Raw genomic sequence first — 10072 nt, forward strand, 5'->3', positions numbered from 1 at the left:
AGAGTATTCATAAAAATATGTAATGTCAGTTTCAAGCACTGTTTTAATCAACTCCAGGCAGTGGTTAATAAATGTCCACGGTTTTATTAATAATTGAACAATAAGGGAACTATGGACTATGGAGAAGCATTGTAGTTCTTTTTTTAATTGTAATAGTTCAACCAACCATCTGAAGTAATAGGACAAAACGGAATTATGGCTTTTTGAGCTGTTCTAAAAACACCATAACCAAAACAGTGTCACTGACTGTAAAGAGATATGAAAGAATAGCAAAAGCAGCTGCTCACAAGTCACTTCCTGCGATAATAAGCGTAGTGCAGATCAGAAAAACCAGTGGAAATGTGCTTTGTATGGGAATTACAATCTCTCCTAAAACAAAGGAACAAATACCGTGCATGGCTTCCTGTTTTCATAAATAACCTTCGACTACACTTTAACACAGTCAGACCCAGATAATAACCTTAATGATAACCCTGAAATAACCCTAATTTTCTGAAATAGATCAGCAGCATTTTGTACTAACTTTTTCTATCTGCTTTTGTAGATTTGACAATACATTCATCAAAAGCTGATTTAGATAATGCGACATCTTTATACGAAACATGTAAGAGTTTCTTAATGCAAGTAATCAACTGGGGAAGTTTATTAGTGATATTATTATTTATTATTCATCGTTTATTTGGCAGGGACAATGCACAGTAAGGAACATTTAAAACATTCAAATGTGTCAAGCGTAACAGTGGAGAAACCCCTGTATTAAAGTGCATATAGAGCATATAGTCTGTTTGTTTCTCAACCATTCTTTGAGTTGACCTTTGAGTGGGACAATCCCGTTGAGCTGCCTTTAATGGAAAGTACATTTAGTCCGCGGTGGACTTCACACTCTCCTCTGGTTTCTGAGCTAGTGCAGCGTCCAGTGTGTTTTTTGTGGATGAATTGGGGGGGGGGGGGGGCAGTCCATGTAAACATTTATAAAAAAAAGCACATACTTTTAAAAGACTTAAAATGGTCAAAGCTCAATAAATTGTGTTTTTCAAGGATGGTACAGTGGTGGTATGAATTTGGCTTATATATCTAAGCATTTATTTATTTTACCCTGTTCACCTGTAGTGTATTGACGTGCACTATACATATCTTTAAAGGCCGATCCCTCAAGATGAGCTTATTTACCTTATTGTTTGCAATACATCTCATTTAAAGACCCCACTCATCCTCACCATGCTCTGTTCTCCCTGCTGCCCTCCGGCAAGAGGTTCTGCAGCATTAAGAGCAAAACAGTCGGATTCTGTAATAGCTTTTTCCCCCATGCCATCAGACTGCTGAATATTAAGTAGACCAGTAACACAGAGATTACATTACGCTGTGTAAAGCGCACATATTTTCTATATAGTATGTATATTTTATTTATATGTATAGTAAGTCTTTATATTTTAAACACACACTTTATCTTTAATTTTATCAGCACCACGTCACTATTATTTGTTTATATGTACAATTTTAGCAAGTTTTTATATTGTCCTGTTCCTGTAAGCCAGTACAACGAAATGTCGTTTTAATAGTACTCTGTGTCTTGTTGAAATGACAATAAAGTATGTCTAAGTCTAAGTCACTATATTATAAACAGAGCACAAAAAGTACGGACGTTTGTGTTTGGTGGATTATTTATTTGTTCTAACAATGCTTCTTGTCAATAAATCTTAGACCGTTGGAAAGCCTCTTGTAACACCTTGGGATTACTTTTAGCAATGAAAGGTGCTTTACAAATAAAATGTATTATTATTAAAGCCTGTTAATTTCCCTTTAAATGGTGCCACATTTGTGAGGAACATGCATTTGTGTGATGAGTAGCAGAGCTGAGTATGTGGGTTTCGCCCATGAAAAATGCGCCAAATCTTCTTTTCCAACGCCAAACAGCTTATTTCTGCTGTTGACTCTTGTTGTTTGGTGGATTGGATGATTGACGTCTGAGGAAACGAGACATATTGGCAATTTAACAATGTATTAATTTAAGGGCAGTCATGGCAGGCCTCCTGGCAGCAAGTCCTGAAGTTATCTCGCTAACTCCAAATCCTGCTTCGTAGTACAGACCTCTGATTTCCTCTGTTTCCTGCTCAACAATCGTGCGATGGGATTTGATTGGCCGCCACCAGGTTGATATCATCATGAACTAATCTGTATCCTGGCCTCCCTCTGAGAGATACAGAGATGCAGTGCAGATTTAACGCCGGGTGTGCATGTGCATATTGTGTTTAATATTAGCAAAGCTCCGATGGCCCAGACCCCCTAATGTCCTGGCTCTGTGCCTGGGCCTCAAAGATAAATTATCTTCAGGCCACACACACATGGCAGGAATAATCTTTGTCAGCTCTGAGCATTAAACACATATTCGTCTTCCGATGTGAGCAGATCTTAATAGAGTCAATTAGGAGCATCAACCAGGAGTGGGAGCACAGGAGGACACATTTAAATCACATCTGTGTCTTGAGGTAATGAGTGTGTTAATCTCTACATTCAGACTCATATACATCATTAGTGATAAATGCACGATGAATTACAGATACAGGTTATAACAAACCAACATTAAATGAATGCAAGAGTATTAACTTTCAATTTAATCTTACATACATGCATATCACATATTTATGAATACATATGCATGTTATGTTTAGAAGTGCTTGTTTAAAGAATATGATTCTGGAGAAAAAAAACACTGGATGAACAGAGGGCAGCAGTGTAAAGACTTTTCCAAAAGTAAAACAAATACTGCCTACCAGTGAGTAAAAAAATAGGCTATACAGTATTTACATAATTACAAAGTAGCTGTGTTCAAAGAGAAATGTATTAACTGTTGGATTAAGGGTTAAGCTGTTTACTTCATGCTAATACCTGCTACCAGTCTTCATGCTAGGCTTAGCTAATCATCTCCTTTCTCTAGTATGCGTCTTTCCATTGTCTTTGTGTGTAAATGCCTCAATCTTATTCTGCAAGTCTGTCAAATATGGGTCTAACAATGACTTTAAAAGACTATTTTTAAGAACAAAACAAAAAACTGTATTTTTAAGAACTAAAACCTTGTTAGTGGTCTGATTCCAGTGTCATTACGCTAATAAGAAGGTGCTTAGCTAAGCGCAAAGACTGACATCAGAGGATAAAAGCTAGCATGGTGTTGTCCAAAAGTTAAATAAAAAATAAAGTATGAGTTCGTAAACAAATTGAAATGTATACAGAGTTGCTGTTTTACAGGGACATGTATATACTGTTGGACAAAGCCAGGTTTTGCTGTTTTCTGCATGCTAACGCCTGCTAAGCTAATCATCTGCTCTAGTTTGCATCTTTCCATTGACTTTGTGTGCAAATGCCTAAAACCTTTTCTGCAAGTCTCTCATATTTGATCTTGAGTGTACGTTGAGATGGCAGGTGGGTCATATGTATGTCAGAGAGCATGTTTTGTAACCATTGAGGCTGAAAAGACGTGACCCAGTGTCAAACAAATAAATGACAGCGAGCGTCCCTTTAACCCCACTCAGCCACTCACCTCGCTGTTACTAATACACTTTATTGAGCAGTCAGGCAGCAGAGGTGACCCAGCGGCTCTGGAAACAACAACCACTTAAGGGATATGGGCTTTGTGATCCGCCTCCATGCTGTTGAATGGTTCTGATTGTGTGATTAATTGTGTGTGAAGCAGGCTGTGTGTGTTAGACAGACTATTAAGGGAAGATGTTGGAGGTATAGAGTGATAGAGGAAGAGAGAAATTAGCCTACGTTTTTTTGTGTTTACTAAGAAATTATCTTATATCGACAACGAAAAGTTTATAAAATATCCAATACTAAAGGAATTAACAAAGTCAGAAACACTGCCTCGTATTGTAGCTGCAGAGATGGAAGAAGTCCCCAGATCTTGAACTTGAGTCAAAGTAGAAGTACAGAGTGTAGGAATACTCTGTTACAAGTAAAAGTCCTGCATTCAAAATGTTACTCAAGTAAAAGTACAAAAGTATTAGCATCAAAATATACTTAAAGTACCAAAAGTAAAAGTAGTCATCGTGTAGATTGGTCCATTTGTACGGAGCCCCTAAAGGGAGATGAAAAAAAAAAAAAAAAAACAGAGAGAGAGAAAAAAAAGTCAGGATAACGAGTTAGTATCTCGTGCGCACGAGAAACGTTCTCGTACACTTTTTTTTGTTGAGAAAGTTACCGATGCGCCAAGGAGGAAGTGGAACACGAGACAACCATTTCATTGCAGACTGTTATGTTTACGTGGGGAAATGACAGTGCATACATTATTTGAGATATATATCGTACTTAGACGGCTAGTGACGGGCGGCCCACTCCGCCACTGGCTCTGTGTGTGTGTGTGTGTGTGTGTGTGTGTGTGTGTGTGTGTGTGTGTGTGTGTGTGTGTGTGTGTGTGTGTGTGTGTGTGTTCGTGTTCGTGTGTGTGTGTGTGTGTGTGTGTGTGTGTGTGTGTGTGTGTGTGTGTGTGTGTGTGGTGTGTGTGTGTGTGTGTGGTGTGTGTGTGTGTGTGTGTGTGGGGGTGTGTGTGTGTGTGTGAGTGTGTTCTGAGTGTTTGTTTCCCTATAAAACAGCAGGTACTCTGAGAGTCACGGACATTAATTCATAGATCAAAGCAGACTGGTTTACAGACTCGCCAGTGTTTTGCCAATCCGGTGCTTAAACCAATAGCTCTACACCCCTGGCCGAAATGTCCATAAAATTAAGTCTGACTTCAAAATATATCTCAAATAATGTATGCACTGTCATTTCCCCACGTAAACATAACAGTCTGCAATGAAATGGTTGTCTCGTGTTCCACTTCCTCCTTGGTGCATCGGTAACTTTCTAAAAAAAAAATAAGTCAGGATAACGGATTTGTTTCTCGTGCACGAGAAACAAATCCGTTATCCTGACTTTATTTTTTTTTCCTGACTTTATTTTTTTTCTCTCTCTCTCTTTTTTTTTTTTTCCATGTCCCTTTAGGAGCTCCGTACATTTGAGAATAATATATGATATGTTTTATAATGATTGATCATTAAAGTGTTATCAAAGCTGGTAAAGGTGCAGCTAGTTTGAATGACTTTGTATACTGCAGGGTAGCTTGTGAATTTACTCCAGGTGGAACTAAAGTCTGATTTAACACTTGATTATATTTCACATCATTCATCCAGATGTACTAAAGTAAATCTCCTTATCTACTTCACACCACTGTGTAGCTGTAACATGAACTCATTTCATACAGGAAGCAAACCTGTTATGTCACGTTTGCTACCAACCAAAGTGTGAATAGATGTTGAGATACTGTGATGACCTGCTTCCTGTTCTTTTATTAACATAACATCACACACAAAACAGCCTTGATCTTTTATTACAGTAGAGAAACAGCATCAGGTGTCCACATGGAAGACATCTAAAATCGTATCTGTTTCCTGGAAGTATTACTGCCGTAGTGGGTTGTCATGGGTGTTTGCAATGAATAATCATATAAGCCAGCAGCTAAGTCTCAAAGATGTTAAGTGAAAACTGGATTTTATTCGAAGTGTTTTGATATATTAAGAAATTACAGATTATTCTGCTCACCTACCCCAGTTTTAGGATTGTACCTTTAACGTCTCGTGATTATTTTCTTTGCCTCAAGGTTTTCTTTATACAGACTGAAAACTCTATATTTACATGATACAAATATGCTTTTTGTCCCCCTCCCCCAGTATGTTCATTACGTTAATGTAACGGAGTAAATGTCACAGTTAGGTTATTAATTGTCGTAATTGATAATAACTGTGACACAGGCAGTGACTGTAAACACCATAACTGTCTGTTTCAAGAACACGTTTTTTTTCTCCACACAACTACCCATCACTTTAGTTAACTTAGCCTACATTAAAGGTAGGGTAGGTAATTCACTTCAGAAACACTTGTTGTTATATTCCATGGAATGCTCTTAACATCCTGATAGCAATGAATACATTAAATGCTTTGACAATTAATACATAAAAATATCATCTGTGGAAGCCGTGGCGCTGTAAAAAGCACGACCAATCATCTGAGCCGGCCCGGCTAAAGTAACTCGATGGCCTACCTGCCTGTCAGCCTTCCATCTCGTGCACAAACTTATCTCGTGCCCTCATTGGTCATGTGCGCGTTCGTGTGTGTTGGAGGAGGGGCTCTGTAAGGAAGTCTGAAGGAAGGGGCAGATTTTATTCGGCTTCGTACTTTCAAATTCTAGCGCACTCGAGCTGGTTTCTCCATTCTTACCTACCCTACCTTTAAGTACGAAGCTGTACATGTCTTTTGGGAAGAATGAGAAACCTTCCGCAATTATAGCTGTATGATTCAGTGCATCCAGAAGACGAAAACATCTGCTTTAAAGCACAATGAGGACTAAATAGAAACCCCAATCTGTTTGAAGTTATGGTTTTAATGTTTATCCACTGCAAAATAATGTATATTTACTGCAACATAGGAGACCCTAAACCTTAATCTCACAGCCCATTCAATGCCAGTTAGTGAATAAACAGTGTAAGCTGAATGAGCCTCAGTTTGAATGATTGTAAAAGTGCTCCGATAGTGATCAGCGTTTCGTGGAGAAACCAAAGTAGCTTTTAATTTGGGGGCCTGCCCTGGGAACTGTTTGTACGCAGTGTGTTGGAGCTATAGCTAGTATAATTTGAATGAACAACAACTTGTTTCATTCATTTATTGCACTTCCTACTTCAAATGCCTAGATGTCCTTTAGGATAACACCCGCATGACTCAATGTTGTGCTTTTATTGCAGAAAGACTTGCGCACACACACTTTTCTTACCAGCAGTGGAAGTAAATGATGTTTGCCAATTTAAGGACTCAAATCAGCAGCGTTAATGAGCTGCAGGACACACTTAGAGAAGGCTGCCGTATCTGCAGTGCATGGTGACTCATAACTGTCTCACTCATCGAAGGAAGGCTTTTCATTTTCAAAAGGGTGTTTGAGGACAGCTGAATAACAGACAGAGGTAGAATAAGTATTCGGTTCCTATACTGAAGTAAATGTATAAATACTCTGTTGTAAGTCTTGCTTTTAAAATGTAATTAGAAGTACAAAAGTATTCATAATGCAAAAAGGCTATTTTCAGAGTAGTTTATATTTCTTCATGTGTTATTGTGTGTGATGCAGCTGGTGAACATGGAGCTAATCTAATAACCTTTAACGATTTTTTTGTAGTTGCTAAATGTACAACTTAAGACTTATTCATTTGTTGATTATATTTATATCATTAATAAAAAGTACAATATTTACATTCAAATGTTTGTGGAGTAGAAGTATGAAGTGCATGGAAATGGAAATACCCAAGTCAAGTAAAAGTACCTAAGAATTGTCCTTACACGGTACTTAGGTAAATGTAATAAGTTATTGACCACCACTAACAATGGACGATCATATTCTAGATATGTTTGTTGTATATGATTCATTTGACTTGGCTGTATCATTTGTGTTATGTCACATCCGAAAAATCCCCAAAGACCCTTGACTCTCAGGGTTGACTGACCTCAGTGACCTGTGTGACCTCTGAGGGTCGGGATGAGAGCATCTGGGCTGCATGTGTGTTTAATGGCGGGTGTCCTTTCTGCACGAACCTCATTCCTCACAGGCAGCATCACGGTTTAAGATGTACTGGAGCAGGGTCGGCGTCATGGGGGCTCATTCGCGGGCCATGCCCCCCCCCCCCAAATGAGTCACTGTGCCCCCCCCAACGCAGGATGGGCAAGCCTTGCCACTTTGCCGTTTAAAAAAAAAAATCATATAAGTGAAAACGTTTCCACTAAAGGTTTTTTTGTGTGAAATACGTCAGAAATAAAGAATACAAATATAAAACACAGCCTGAGCTGTGCTCACTGCTGCTCTCTGATTGGTGTGTTGCTTGACCAATGACCCCCGACCTTTGTTTTGTTATCATTACGTGGCTGTGTGTTTAGATGAAAGCCGGTGGCGATCTGTTCATCTGTTACACTGATTATACAGTAAAGCCATCGAAAATAATATGATATACAGTACAGTACAAGTAGCCTACTTCTGGGTCTCTGCGTTTCATTCAAGCTCGGCTCTGTGTGTGTGTGGCACGAGCGCATTTTGTGAGTGCGCGAGCGGTAACGTGGAATGTTGATGTTAGCATCTGGTTAGCTAGCTATGCTAACGGATATAAAGAGCTGTTTCTACACCAAGGTGGAGGAGAGTCCTCCTGTCAGACTGAGAGGATCGTATAACCTCAGCTCAGTGAGGTAAGGACTCTCTCAGTGTTTAGATAGTTCACTTTAGTGTAGGTTATCTCAGTGGGTCTCAAACGGTTTGGTCACCATTTATGTAAACAAGTATTTGCGAGGAATACCTTTATATGATCATTATAGTTATTAAAGAATAAGAGAATAAATAAAAAACGGGTATGAAATACTATAGGACAGTAACACAAGAATACAGTTTAAAAGGGGAGTGATTAGTAAAATATCCATAAAGAAAAAGTAAATCTGTGTACAGTTCTGTTTCATATGGATGCTGCTGAGAGATGTAGGCTATCCATAGATCTCTTCATTTTGCTCTCAAAGTGCACCAGGTTGATGCATTTAACTTCAATATTTTTAAAATAATCTTCCCCGGGGAGCATGCCCCCAGACCCTCCTAGAGGAGGTTAGGTCCACCCCCACCTAAAACATGTTCACATGGATAGGATACTAAATACATTTGCACCCTTTTTTATATGGTGGCCTATGTCCTTATATGTTTCTGTTTTGGTGGTTGTGCCACAACCGTGCATGTATGCACAAGTCATAGGTGCGCTATACAATAGCACTACACCCTGCAATGTGTGTGAAAGACAACAGACTTTACAGCATGTTTTTTGAAGTTGCGTTGGTGTTTGTGTGTTGGTTGTTGACGGCAGTGTGTGCCCCCCCCTTTGTAAATGATTGCCCCCCCATTCGATTTGTTCTAGAGCCGACCCTGTACTGGAGTGATAATAACCTCAAGTCACGCTAGGTCAAGCTGTTTCTAAAAGTCAGTCTTGGTGATCCCCAAATCCAGTGATGAATGGAGTGAAGACTGAATGTTTGTGGATAGCAGCAAAAGATAACATGTAAATGTGGTAATGGCTTTCATAGTGCAAGATAAAGCGTTGCACCCTACAAGTTACATTAATGCACACAATGTTGAATGTTGACAATATCTGTTTTTTTTTACTGCACATATTTTACATTTTATTCCATTAAAAATGTATATTTGAATGCATATACTGCTTTATTTTATTTTTTATTTTACTATATATATTTTTTAATGTTAAATAGTTCGCTATCTGTGTTTTTTCATTTTTGTTTTGTTTTACTTTTATGTATGCACCACGACACCAAGTCAAATTCCTCGTACGTGTGCCTGGTAATAAACCCGTTTCTGATTCTGATTCAGATTCTGAAACAGTGAGGCTGAAAAAAAGGATCTTAAAGAGGACATATGCAAATGTGTCTGTCCTATGACATGTCTCCATGCTTTAAAGTTCAAAAAGCTCTTTATTTTTCTCATACTCCCTGTGCTGCAGCACCTCTTTTCACCCTCCGTCTGAAACCAGAGTCCAGTCTGCTCTGATTGGTTAGCTGTCCGGCTCTGTTGTAATTGGTCAACCACTTAGAGATGCCCCCCCCTTAGCCTATCACGTACAATGTGTTGGAGCGCTGTTTGGGAACTTTGGGATTTTAGCCTTTGCAGACCATTGACATGCACAAACAAAACACACTACAGGAAAAGGGAAACCTGGATAGCATAAAGGGGCCTCTTAAAATGTTCCAGGTGTTCATTAAAAACCCTGAAAATAATGTGTTAATGGCAACAAAGCAGCTGACTGATTAAATTCAACTTAAAAGATACCTTAAATACAGATTGTTTCAATAGCTGCTGTTGTGCTAACATCCTTAATGTTCTCCTATGATAAAGACACAGAGATTGTTGTCAGTGCACATGGTGATTGGATGCACTGAATAGATGGAAAACAGCATTTTTATAAAATACCTGTGCATGCTAAAACAGAATTGTGTTCCACTATTCCTGAAATAAATT

This window comes from Gymnodraco acuticeps, unplaced genomic scaffold, assembly GCF_902827175.1.
Source record: "Gymnodraco acuticeps unplaced genomic scaffold, fGymAcu1.1, whole genome shotgun sequence".
NCBI lineage: Eukaryota > Metazoa > Chordata > Actinopteri > Perciformes > Bathydraconidae > Gymnodraco > Gymnodraco acuticeps.